The sequence below is a fragment of the Lotus japonicus genome, chromosome 5 (assembly GCF_012489685.1).
Source record: "Lotus japonicus ecotype B-129 chromosome 5, LjGifu_v1.2".
Taxonomy (NCBI): Eukaryota; Viridiplantae; Streptophyta; class Magnoliopsida; order Fabales; family Fabaceae; genus Lotus; species Lotus japonicus.
In genome coordinates this window covers 27,026,317-27,029,567 of record NC_080045.1, presented here as the reverse complement: position 1 = coordinate 27,029,567, position 3,251 = coordinate 27,026,317, and positions in this window count along the sequence as shown.

The window sequence follows — 3,251 nt, the reverse complement described above, 5'->3', positions numbered from 1 at the left end:
TGTATCTCATGATGATCTCCAAATCATCCGACACATCTCCATCCGATGGTCAAAAACTGCTCAGCGAGCAAAGAGTATCGACATACTCGGAAACTATCAATTTCCCGGCTTATCCCTCGGATAGCCCAACGACATAACTACTCCCACAGCACAAGAGTATCAGCATACTCAAAACTTCTCAACTTTCTCAACACTTGGATCCGACGACACTTCTCGTTTTCCAAAACTAAGATCTTCCTCCTAAGCTTCCTTTCGAGTTTATTATCATTATTTGAAGATTTAGAGGTTGTTTAATGTCTTATGAGTTTTATTTACAAAATAATATCCTTTTAATCTTATCGCAAATCTTATAAGTTCCCGGGATCTCCAAATCCCAAATGACTCCAGAGAATGTCTCGATCCATGAAAAACCATAACAAGGCCCGAATCTCATTCGTCCTATCAAACTTTCTCAAAACTCTCAAAATAAAATCGGCATGACCTGCCCGCTATTCTCGCTACTCAGAAACTCAGATTTCATTGCAAACGCATAAATAACTCAGCCCAATCAACCAGCATGTCACATATCCACATATTATGCAATAACCACGTAGCACTTAGCATATAAAGCATGCACCACACATCCTAAATTACCCACTTAGCACTTAGCATGAAATTCAATCTCAAAAGCATTCACTAGATGAATCATCTACATTGTCAGCCGAAGCCTCAGAAAACATGTTACCAGTCAAACACAACCAAGTGCATAAACAATAAATCAAGTCGAATTCATCGACACCTAAAGCATTAACTAGCAAGGTAAGTTGCCCTTACCTTAGCCAATTTCCATACTAAGGTGCAACTCCGATCCGATTACATCTTTGTTTGCCTACGTCGGCTCGATTCCTTCCATTGTGTAGCTTCGATGCAAGGTGCTTCCATTCATCGTACGAAAATCAAGTTTTAGAAACTTGTCGGCGAAGTGTCGCCGGAGAAAGTTGCGGCTCACAGGGCTGACGGAGGAACTGTCGCCGGAGACACAAAGGAAGGTTGTTCCTTCATCCTTTCACGGCCAGAAACTCAACGGCGCTGTCCGTTTCCCCAAAGAGTCGACGGTTTGCCCAGAAAGTTCAGCCGAAGGTTGACGGTGGTTGTCGAGGTCGTCAAATAAAATGACCCAAATATGAAATTGAAGATAGTGGTTTCCTCTCCTCACGGTAAGGATCGTAGCGGTATCCTCCGTTTTTCCATCGGTCGCCGGAGTTGACCGGAAAGAGCTCTCGAAGGCGGCGGCGGCGGCGGTCGACGGCGACGGAACGACGATCCGGGATATGGGTCTTGTTGTGGACGTTGCAAGGGTTCCAACGGTACTAACCTCGCTGTGAGCGGAGGTCCGAGTACACCGGAATCGAAGGTCAAAGTTTGCGATGTCGGCGACGGTGGCACTTTGTTTTCTCCTCTGTTCTTCGTCGTTCTCACCCTCTTCGCCCCAAATCCATCAAACCTTGCCCAGAAGTTGATTTCAACCATTAATGAAGCGTTGTAGCCTCAGAATTGTTGTCGATCTCGCTTGGACAGAAGTGGTGTGTGGCCGTGGCTACCTTGTTCATGGTGGTGGTGAAGAAGCTGAAGTATGGCATGGTGTTGGTGGCTTTCACGATAGTGGTGGGGCTGCCATGGTTGTGGTGCGTTAATGGTGGTGTTGGATGCTGTCGGTGGAAGGAGAAGCAGGGTCGTGGCTGTCCAAAACAGAGGAAGGCTCACGAAGGTTGCTTCTTGCGTGAAGTAGCAGAAGAAAGAAGGATGGTTATGGTGGCCTCGTAGTGAACAAGAAGGTGATGGTGGTTTGCTTCAAGAGAAAAAAATGGTGGTGTGGTGACTTGCTGCAAGAGAGGAAAGCAAGGTGGAAGCCATAGTTGTTTCATGGGGGTGGCTCACGAAAATAAAGAAGAAGATGATGTTGTTGGTGGCTGGTGATTGCACGTAATGGAGAAGAAGAAATCAGCATATATGGTGATGAAGTTGGCATGGAAGAAATGAAGAAAAAGGAATGGGTGTGTCGAGTATGACAGTGGATGGGGGATAAGGATGGTGAGATATATATATATATATATATATATATAGAAATAGAGAAGAAGAAGAATAAGAAAGAAAGATAATTATGAAGAGAAAGAAGGAAAAGTCAGAATTGAGCAAGACAGTCGACGAGAATGAGAGAAAGAGAGGGACCGTGGTGTGCGTGTGTTTATGGGTGCTGCCAGAAAAGAAAAGAATCAGAGAGGATAGGGATGTTTAGATATTTAGGAAAGATATTTGTAAACTGGTATAAATTGATTTATACACTTAAGAATTTAGCTCACAAAGTTAAGAGAAAAATATATAATGGATATATAACTATACTAAAAATTATGAGGAACTTTATGAAATAGTAAAATATAAATTATGATCACTTTGAGCAAATTAAAATGATCCATTAACCAAGAAATGAGTAGATATATATCAAAGATCGGATAAGGTTGAATAGATATTTATCAGAGATAGGATAAGAATGAGTAGATATTTTGTAAACCGGTACAGTTTTGTTTAGATATCGGAGGATTTAACTCAGAGTTAAGATAAAAATATAAGAGTGATTCCGATTTTTCCGGCTTCATTCTCCGTGAATTCTAAGATAGGTTTTGGCGACATAAATCCAAAACTCAAAAGAGGTTTCCTGGTATTTTAGGTGACTAACGCAAAGTCGGGGTAAAACTATTTTACCCGATAAGTTACTTTTTGCAGTGGATGTCGGAAGAGAAAACTTCCTTCTGAAGAAAGATTGAAATCATCAAGAGAAATGGGTGTACGCGTGTAGAATCTTCATCTGAAGTTCCGAATAGAAAAAGTCTTCATCGTCGGTTGATTCTAGGGTTCTTGAACTATCAGGGTTTTAGTTTCGGCAAACTTCCGATGATTGGAATCGGACGTTCGTAGATCCTAGAGTTTCGCATCGAAACGATTGTGATATATGGAATAAGAGAAGTTCTAACATTTCTCTGAAGATTTTTGGACTAAATTCCTACAGTGTTCCAAGGGTGGAAGACTAGTCTTTTCCTGAACTTTCTCCTTCATAAATTTATTTCATTAAATAAACTCTTGTTCAGGTTTTCCCTTCTCAATACATCAACCCTAATCGTGAATGGAAATCTCTTCCACTTATTCTAAGCTTAAAAACTTGGGTCTTACACTCGTTCTAACTCTTATACTGAAAACAGTACTATCCTGAAGCAATT